Source organism: Peromyscus eremicus, chromosome 19 (assembly GCF_949786415.1).
Source record: "Peromyscus eremicus chromosome 19, PerEre_H2_v1, whole genome shotgun sequence".
NCBI lineage: Eukaryota > Metazoa > Chordata > Mammalia > Rodentia > Cricetidae > Peromyscus > Peromyscus eremicus.
Window position 1 is genome coordinate 18,814,621 of NC_081435.1, and position 10,376 is coordinate 18,824,996.

At 37.8% G+C, this 10,376-nt stretch overlaps 1 long non-coding RNA gene across 1 annotated transcript; it reads right to left on the reverse strand.

The window, feature by feature from the left end:
* Nucleotides 1-226: 226 nt before the first annotated feature.
* LOC131895705 (uncharacterized) lies at nucleotides 227-7,177 on the reverse strand. The gene is made up of 2 exons (XR_009375244.1): nucleotides 7,014-7,177; nucleotides 227-454 (listed from the first exon to the last, which is right to left on the reverse strand). It is a non-coding gene; the product is annotated as an uncharacterized LOC131895705 (long non-coding RNA).
* Nucleotides 7,178-10,376: the final 3,199 nt, after the last annotated feature.

Here is a 10,376-nt window from a genome sequence, read left to right on the forward strand (position 1 = left end):
ATTTTGCTATTTCCTTCCCGTCTCCTACTAGTAATTGGACTATCTACCATTAACTGGAGAGCCGTAGACTCATCGAGGTTCTTTTCATCACTCTGTCCTGAGGTTCTCAGAAATCCAAAGGCCCCCAAACCAACTTCTGAGCACCTGTGGAAAACTTGCATGGAATATAAATCAATATATATTTCAAAAATATCAAAATATTTTATAAAAAATGCACCTACAAAGATTATCAGAAAGTACTTCATGTTTTATTTAATACAAACTGTTTACTTAATGCAATGGAGGGGTATGTGCCATCAAGGCATCAATGTTCTTGGATGTTAAAGGTCCTCAATAATAATCTTCATGGAGGATTTAAATCTCACTTTCTCCATTTGTAGAGTCAGGTCATGAAATCTTTTCCACATAGCCCAAATGTTCAAGGATGATGAATTACTTCATATTCCATTGTGATCTTTGACAAACACACAGGCATCATTACCATTACTAAATATTAGTCATCTTGGTATGTTGTTAGACTGGTAATTACTTTAAAGAATACTTCATAAAATCCTAACTTACAAGTGTACATATATTTAGATATTCATTAATATTAAATATGCGTGAATAATATTTTGGAAGAAGGCCAGCATTATTCCCTTGTCAGTGTTTGGAAACTTCAATTTACATTCAAACTTACTCTTACTTCCTTACATTCAACTCTTTTCAAAACTGAAATTTTTCTCCATTACATGAATGACAATGGCATACACATACATCACCATACCAGAGTCCCACTTTAATTCTGAAAGCTTTGTATTGCAAAGCTTAGCAGGAAAAGGCTAGTTGCAGCTACAGAACTACAGGGAAGTTGAAGTTGAGAGAGAGAATTTGGAAAATCAGTGTGTGTATGTGTGTGTGTGTGTGTGTGTGTGTGTGTGTGTGTGTGTGTAACGTTTCTATATGCTTTGCTTCTTTTCATGTGTGTGGACACAAGTACAGCTTGAACTGATGTCTGGAACCATCCTATGTCCTCTTCCACTTTGTTCATTATGGCAGGGTCTTACTCAAACCAAGAGCTTGCACATATGGCTAGTCTTTCTAGGATACTTACTGTGAGAACTCCTGTGTCAATGTTTCTAAGCTAGAACTCTAGGCAGGTACCCAACACACTGGGAATTTACATTTACCTTGATACTGGGGATCCAAACACCAGGCCTCACGCATATACGACAAGCATTTAACCACTGAATCATCTCCCTATTGCTAGAGCAACCTTGCCAACCTTTGTTCTCTAGATGAGAACCTAAAATCATGGTGATCTCATAATTTATGCCCTAAACCAAGAAACATGAGAATGAGAGGAGGCCTGTTAAGAATATCCTCAGATCAGCAGCCTCTGGTCTCCTGGACATTTGGTAATTCTGCCTTAAGAGTCCAAGATACACATAATTCTTGAGTGATAAGTTGAGCAGTGACTTGGATACATATTTTATCTCTAAGTCATAGTCCCAGAAGGCAGCAATTTCCTCTGCCAGCTCAAGAATCCATGGTATAACTCCCAAAATGGACTAACTCCTTGGTCTTTGAACTCACGCGTTCTTCAGAAAGGAGCCTGATATAATTAGAACTCAGTAGGTATCTGTTACAGGATTGATGGTCTGGGTCAGATGGTGTGCTGACTAGTTTTATGTCAACTTGACACAAGCTAGAGTCATCAGAGAGGAGGGAGAGTCAATTGAGAAAATGCCCCCATAAGACTGGGTTGCAGGCAAGCCTGTAGAGGATTTTCTTAACTAGTGATTGGTGGGGAGGGCCCAGCCTATTGCCCCAGTGATGATACCCCTAGGCTGTGGTCCTGGCTTCTAGAAGAAAGCAGGCTGAGAAAGCCATGAAGAGTAAGCCAGTGAGCAGCACCCCTCCATGGTCTGCATCAGCTCCTGGCTGCCTCTAGGTCCCTGCCTTGTTTGAGTTCCTGTCCTGACTTCCTTCAATGATACACTGAGATGTGGAAGTGTAAGTCAAATAAACCCTTTCCCCCCATTTTGCTTTTGATCATGGTGTTTCATCAGAGCAATAGAAATCCTAACTAAGACCGATGGCTAAATGGATGGACTCCCAAGGCACTAGAACTCCAAGAACTGAGGCTAAATTCTCAAAAAAAAAAAAAATTGTCATGTGTACTTTAAAGGGTAGCTCGAGAACAAACCACAATTTAGGTAGCTTATTTATGGGCAACACCCATCTTCACCCCTAAACCACAGATGTCCAAATCTCTAGGGGCCTATTTATTCAAGTTCAGTTTATCACCTGTGTCTGAGTGCAACCTTACAAAATTACCTCTGTGGATTCTACCAAAGCCTAGTGTAGATAGGTACACCCTATCAACAATCTCTGCATTATTAGTTGCCAAATGTTTTTGTAGATATCATATCAGAAAAGTCAGAAAATTGAAGTAAACTATTATCAATACCATTGAATCAGCAAAAAGGACAGAGTAAAACCATAAAAAGTGGAAGGAAACTTAAAATAATACCAGCAGGGTGTGGTATTGCACACTTGTAGTCCAAGCACTCAGAGGCTGAAGCAGGGGCATTGTTGCTAATTTGAGGCTGGCATTGGCTACATTGGTAGAACCTTGTCTCAAAACATAAACTATGATCCCCAATAATAAGAATAAATCAATAAAAAATAGTAATCTGAATTTCTGTTGATTCCATTGCAAGCTGAGAAAGGTGTCAGGGAAAGCTCAGTCTGATGGGAGGTCTGCTCTCTGACCTCAAAAAGAATCTCATTCACAGTTACAGATCCTCTCACACATACCAATGCCCCAACTACTGTCCTGCTTACTAGATCCAAGGCAACTCCATGCTCAGGTAAATATGAGCGGAGTAAAGTCAGCTTACCTAGGAAAAAGAGAGAGCAAAGCATGATAAACAAGTGTGGCTGACAAGGCATCACACCCAGTAGCTGTTCTCACACCAGAAATCATCTGGGCTCCGAATTTCTCGAGTCCTTCAGAAAGCTGTGCTCACTGACAGTGTGGCAGACAACAGAGACAGCCAATTTTTAAGGAAAGAACAGAAAACTTTGAGATGAATCATGGATGTGCTGAGTGGATGCATATATTTGTAGATTTTGTTATGGTTTCTGTCATCTCATTTCAATCATTTAAGCAAGTTCTGGTGGCAAGTCAGCAAGTATCAGTGTATCCAAATTATACAGAAAGAAATTGAAGTATGGCAAAAATTAATACACTTAATTTCTTTTAAGTTTTAAGTGACAAGTTATATCTAGAATACACATATTTTGATGTCTTTGTCTTATACATATTTAATTTTTTGTAGATAAATTGAAAAGAGTAAAGAAATCTGCCCAGAAGTAGTAGTTCAGACCAGAGATTTTAAATTCAACATTTGAAATGTCTCCTTATATAACGTTGACTAGAAAAGAAAACAAAATGCTTAACAAAAGAAACTTAAGAAAGTGCTTATTTTGTTTTAGAGTTTGATGTTTAGTCCATCATGCTGAGCTAGACATGATATAAGAGGATGAGATAGATAGCTTGTTCTCAATTTATTTTCCCCTTTTTGTTTAGTCTGGTCCCCAGCCCATGGGATGGTACAACTATAATTCAGAATGGATGTTCCCTGTCAATTAAATATTTCTAGAAACATTGTCAAAGTCAGATGCAGAGTTCTGATACCATAGTAAATCATATCAAGTTGACAATGAATATTAATCATCACAAGAGTTGTAAAGCAAAGAAATTATAAAAATAAAACTGGAGGGTATGTGTGGTTTCCAATGAGAATACTTGGTCCAAACAGTGAGCATGGGCAATTTCAGAGACCTCACTTACTACAACTACCCAAGTAACTACCGAGGAATACAAGTTATCTAGGCTTTGAGTGGCTTCCCCTCAGTTGCAGGCAACTCTCCATGCAAAGCCTACACTTAGTTTTATTCTTCTTTCTCTTAGTTCTCCTTCTTTCCACCTTCGTCTACTCAGGGTCTTGTTTCATCAATGCCACTTGGACCCTTGTCCATCCTTCATGAATATAAACTTCCATAGAACTTACCGACAAACTACACATGGACATAGCCTGTTCTCTGAACATTCCAAAGAACTCAAATCCTAGGGTCCCTCTGGCCTAAGGCAGAGTGCAATTGTGCTGAAATCAGGCTGCTAGCTTCTCAAGCGCTCATATTGCTTTGTCCCTGCTCCTTTTCAGCAAAATTCGGAGTCAACTTACTCTCTAAATTCTTTGCCTCCTAACCCCCTGTGAAAGTTACTTCATATTTTAAATAATTTGAGTGTGGACAGATGTATTTTTGAAAGGATTTGTTACATCTTTATCCATTTTTTCAAAAGTGAAAGACAACCCAGGAATTTACTTCATGGGCATGTATAAGCCCTTAGCTCCCTCAACACTTTTCACTCAAACCCAGTGCAGAATTCAATTTTCATCTAGTACCAATTTTGACGCCAGACTGGGAGTGCACAGGTGTTTGGAGACTTGAAGCTCCCACTTTTCACATGCAGGGAATGAACAATGCCTCATATGCCTTGGCACTTATGATCATGCCCCTCTCAGCATTAAAGGGAGCCTTCAGCTGATCATATCACAATCTGGCTCCCTTCCCTTCATCCCTCTTGTTTAGGCTTGTCACCTGCCAAGTTCCTCATCATTTGGCTCTGCTCTATGAAACTGGCAAAAACTTCAACATAAGATACTCATTCTTTGTCTCATAAACACCGCAAAGGGGACATTGTTGTTCTGGTGCCACTTCTAGCTCCAGCATTGGCAAGCATGATCCTGAAATCTGCACTGCAAATGGTTGTTCTTGGTTCAGTGGCCTAGATCTTTCAAAGATAAGAAAAATTTTCTGTCCTCCCTAACATAGAATTTAACATCGAATTAGAGATTGTTTTTAGGGCTTAAGCCAAAGAAATAATACAATAAAAAGGAATACTCACTTGGCAGACAGCAGGGATGCTTGTGGCAATAATACCCACCTATAGGACCTAGCATAACTTTTGTGTGCTCCTTGGCGCTATGAACTGTTTTCCAGTCTATGCTTTATAAAAGACTTCTAATGTGCCTTTTAGTTTAGCAGTGCAAATATTATCAAACACAGACTTAGAGATGCTAATACCTTGAAAATGGACTCCAAGCACCAGGGTATCATCAACTACAAGTTGACCTTAAGTCTGGTTTATTCAAAGCCCAAAGCCCTCAGCTACTTCTCTACATAATCTTCAGTATTCTGTTGTCATTTCTCTCTGCTCAGAAGTCATCCCCACCACCTCTATAGGTATGAATTTGTTGCTAAATATTCAAATTCATCTCTTTTCGAGAAGACACAATTTTTTAAAAGTCTCTCTTTTGCCCCAAATCCTTCCTTCACTGTATCATAATGTTTTGTGTTTCTTCTAGCCTGGGGCACTGTGCACAGATAGGAAAAGGTGTAAATTACTGTCTGTGTCTTTAAGAGAATTATCCAGAAAGATAAACAAATTAACATTAAGGGATGTAAGGAATAATGAGTGTTTTGATAAGAGTCTTTCTACTGAACACATAGGGAGAGGACAGGTAAAGAGATGGAAGTCTCTCTGGAAGAAGACTAAACTGATTGTCTGGAACAGAATGAAATTCTCTACCATTAGACTGCATGATCTAAGCAAGAGGAACTCATCACCCAGCAGCTATAGGCATCTCTGAACCATCTGCCTTTTAATGGCCCTTAGTGTTGTCACCTAATGTCATAGCATATCATTCTGTGTTTGTTCTTTCCCACCTAGGGGGAATAGTCCCTAAAAAGAAGAAAAAAAATTGTGATAATATGTATCATGTCTAGTTTCTATCATGATGCCAGAATGAATGACTCTAGATGATGGTGGTGGTGGAAACATAAGAAGAGATGAGAGAAAGCAGAGGAAAAGCAGACAGTAACAGGAGTATATATTGACAAGAACAACATTTGAGGATAAACACCAAACTAAACATAATACACGTCACTTTTCTATTTGCATACACAGGTTGAAACTTAAATGGGACTCAGCAAGGACAATATCAATGGGTATACCAAAGTATACAGAAAAATACCCATGGGTCCTCAGTGCTACATAAAGAACTATAGACAGCGAAGGAAAGCTGGGAGCATGAGAGGTGGTCTTCCCTAAGGAAGGGCACAACAATTGGCTTTCCAGTGCCAAACAGTCATCCCTGAAAACATACATACAAGTAACACTACAAGGATGGAAGCATTTGTAATTAGGAGTGTGTGTGTGTATGTGTGTGTGTGTGTGTTTGCATGCAGTAACAATTAATTAAAGGAGAGGCCACAAATAGAAAGTAGAGCAGGGAGGATTTGGAGGTAAGAAAGGGAAGGGGGAAGTGTTATAATTATATTACAATATCAAAAATAAAAATTATAATACAAAAGGACACAAACACAACAGATTTTGGAGCATTCTATCCTTCTAACTGTTCTCTCACCCCAGATATGTTTCTTTTTTTAAAATTTATTTATTTAAAAGAACTGTTTTTTCATTTTACATAACAATCCCAATTTCTTTTCCCTCCCCTTCTCCCGTCCCACTCTCCCAATCCCATCCATTTCTCAGAGAGGGTAAGGCCTCCCTTGGGAAGTTAACAAAGTCTGGCATACTAAGTTGAGGCAGGACCAAACCCTCCCCCACCCCCCCACATCAAGGCTGAGCAAGTATCCCACCCTAGAGAATGTGTTCCAAAAAGCCATTTCATGCACCTGGAATAAGTCCTTGTCCCACTCCCAGGGGCTCCCCAAACAGATCTAGCCACATAATTGTCACCCACATTCAGAGGGCCTAGTTAGGTCCCATGCATGTTTCCCAGCTGACAGGCCAGAGTCCATGAGCTCCCACTAGCTTGGGTCAGCTGTCTCTGTGGTTTTCTCCATCATGATCTTGACCTCACTTGCTCCTGTGATTCTTCCTCCCTCTCTTCAGCTGAAGTCTAGGAGCTCAGCACAGGGGGTTAGGGAAATACCTGGTGCTAGGGAAATCCTCAGGAATCCACAAGGATGACACCAGCTAAGACTCCCAGCAATAATGGAGAGGGTGCCTGAACTTATGTTCCCATATAATCAGATTAGTGACTACTCTAATTGTGACCATAGAATCTACATCTAGTAACTGATGGAAGCCAATACAGTGTTCCACAATCAGATACATTTCTTAATAGTGACTAAGGCATTGTTTCAGAACGCCTTACACAGAAGAAAGATCTATTCACCTCAAGATTCTAAAAGAATCGTAAGGATTCAATACAGCAAACCAAAAGAAAAAAGAATCCATCTGCTACGGGATCAGTGCCTGCATCTCCTGTACCTGTTTCTTTTTCCTTTTAGGGAAGAAATTGATTCTTCTAAAAGAAAATTAGTAAATACCGACTGGAGTTATGAGCTCATAATAATACAAAGCAGATGATATAAGTATGAGAATTGAAAAAGTAGGACTTTGTGGTCAGTTATTTGAATGATACTCTGAGAATGAATTCAAGAAATTACTAACAATAAAACTTAAATGTTAAGAGAAGGAATACTTTAAAAACTTATTTTTAGGGCATTGCTGCTAAGTAGGATACCATAAATAGTAGACACTTGGAGCCCACTTGAGCCATGAATACATATAAGCCTCATGTTATTTTAAAAACTAAATTGACAATTTTATTTTCTATAAAAGTAGCATCAAGTCTGAGATAATTAGCTCTACTTCTACTCTTCTATCATTTTATTTTTCATACTCACAGTGTACAAAAATTTGACAACTTTATTTACTTACCTTATGTAGGGCACTGTATCGAAAGAAACACTGAGCTATGTGTAGGGTCCCTGTGGAGTGTCTGGTGCCTGGGTTCTCCATAATTCAGATGTTGTCCCTTCTTATCTATTCAGTCCAGCAGACCTCCTTCTGTCTTGCCTGGTCATGAAAACTTATTATATATATTACCCAATTTGCATTTCATTACTTTTAAGGTGGGTCATGTCTTCTTACCCCAATTAAAGAATGAGCTCATGAAAGACAAAGAAATACAATTTGTGAGACAAGATGAGTGATTTTATAGAATATCTTGAATATAGTGAGAATGAAAGTAAGAAGTTCATTGGTGGAGAGAAACTCAACCTGGAACAGCAGCATGGCTGCTTTGTCCCTTGCTGATTTCTGCTAGATGTAAGCTCCAAGTTTGATGCTGCTGCCTTCGTTCTCCTTTTAAATAAGGCCCCTTCAGTCATCTCTGCTGAATTTTTGCTATTTGGGGTTGTTTCTGTCTATCTGCCACTTGCTGTTTATGCTTCTATTTTTCCTTGGTACTTGCTTAATGAACTCACCTATTTGAAACTGAAAGTATGGCTATTAGAGATCAGTCTCCATACTGTACAGAAAACCTTTTGATCAAGCTAATACCGGAATTGTTAACTGAGACTGACATACTTAAGTAAATTGAATTGATCACTAAAGAATATGGAATTAACTGGTAAAAGAAAGAAAACAACTTGTTGTACAAAGTCATATTGGATATTCTGTAATATAAAGTCCCAGTGGGAAAATAGTGTCATATAGATGTCAAGTATGACATTGCCCACCTGCAATCCCAACCCTGGGAAGACTGAGGCAGAAGGATCATGATTTCAAGTTCAGCCTTGATCTATTTGACAGTACCTAGTCTTAAAGCAGTAAAAACTCTTTCTAAAACTTCAATAAAAAATGAAAATTAGCATTATACATAATATGTCATCCTTGATCAAACAAAAAAAAAATACCTCTTTGGTCAAACAAAGAAAAGGCACATGGCTCACAGTACTTTTTACTATTGCCAAATGATGTCTGACCTAAATGTTACCCTCAAGGAGAAATTTGTATCAATGGGGTAAAAAGAAAAAAGTATTGGTGAAGAAAACAATCACATAAATAAAAAAAAATTAGTGGTCATTTCCTTATAGATGGTTCCCTGTGCTCTTTCTGAGAATGACAACTATGAGACTGATTTAACTTGTGCCTCTTGGCACCTGCTGTAAAAGAAGCCTACAAACTGTGTTTAGAGTTAAGAAATTTCCCAGACTAGATTGTTGTATGGAAATTAGCTCACTAAGTGCTACCAATTGGTTCTGTAACCAAAGACCTGCTGTTATAAAGCTTGACAGATGTTTACTCATAAATCTGTCAGAATATCAGTTCATGTGTTTTCAGTCATTCATGTTTTCTCAACAACGTATCTTTATATTTTTCTCAGGATTAGCCTAATTTTATACAATAATTTTTGACATTGTAAGGATTTAAATTTTAAATGTTTCATAATTTCCATCACTTTTCTTGAGCTTATTATATCATTTAGTGTGTTTATTTGTTGGATTTAAAGTATGTAATAAACTTTTGAAGAAATATTTTTCTTGCCTATACCTGGGCAGAATATATAGTGTCCAAAAATGGAGTTTGTATAACACTGAAATTTGGTAACATATTTTGTCAAGTGAATTTTTCTTTGTAAACAATTGAACATCCTGAAGCTTCATTGTACTCCTAGAATTGGAACATAATAAATAAAAACTGTAAGTCACATTTCATGTCTTCATTCTCATCTTGTACCTTATCCTACTGCTGTCTGGTTAAATTACCCTAGTATGACTATGGATTTGCTGTTATTTTCTCATGTTTTTCAGTATGCTTCCTGGTAGACTTAAGCCTATGTATTTATATGCACATTAGATTATGGCTTTAATTCATGCTATTTCATTAATAGCAAGTTTTCCTCTTGACCTCTTTTAGTGTTATCACTTGAAACTTAATATTATGTTATTTTATACTGGGATTATTTGATGATTTTTGAACATACAGTGTTGTTTTGCCTTATTTGTGGCCTTGGGAAAAAGTAGATAAAATTTCCACTAGACCCTTCTTTTCAAAATTATAATGATAAGTACAACCTTTACATGTTTATGATGAAGAGAATTTTGTTTATAATTGTATTATTTTTTGATCACCTAGTTTTCTCCTTAATTCTGCCTCTGTCTTTTTTTTTTTTTTGGTTTTTCGAGACGGGGTTTCTCTGTGTAGCTTTGTGCCTTTCCTGGAACTCACTTGGTAGCCCAGGCCGGCCTCGAACTTACAGAGATCCGCCTGGCTCTGCCTCCCAAGTGCTGGGATTAAAGGCGTGCGCCACCACCGCCCGGCCTGCCTCTGTCTTAATTTCTCCTCAGTAACAAAATATACATTATTTTAAAAGATAGAATACCTTGAATTCTATAATTTTTTTTTGGACATTGAATATTTTATTATGCATTCTGGAACTATGTATATATAATACACAAAATCATATATGTATGTATATATGGATATATGAAGTCTAAAGTCA